Here is a 217-nt window from a genome sequence, read left to right on the forward strand (position 1 = left end):
GTTTCGTTCCCCCCTCCCCAAATGCCAACAAAGAACCCCCCCGATTTTTCCTCCCTCTATAAACAATGTGATGCCCCAAACCCACATCCTCCACTGCAAGAAGCAAGGGGAAAAAACCTCCGTAACATTTCGACACCGACACTTTACCAAACCCACGCCGGTCCCTTCGGCCCCGAACCGTCACGGAGGGATGCCCGCGGGCGGTTCGGGGACGAAG

Source organism: Cariama cristata, unplaced genomic scaffold (assembly GCF_000690535.1).
Source record: "Cariama cristata isolate BGI_N322 unplaced genomic scaffold, ASM69053v1 scaffold24451, whole genome shotgun sequence".
Lineage (NCBI taxonomy): Eukaryota > Metazoa > Chordata > Aves > Cariamiformes > Cariamidae > Cariama > Cariama cristata.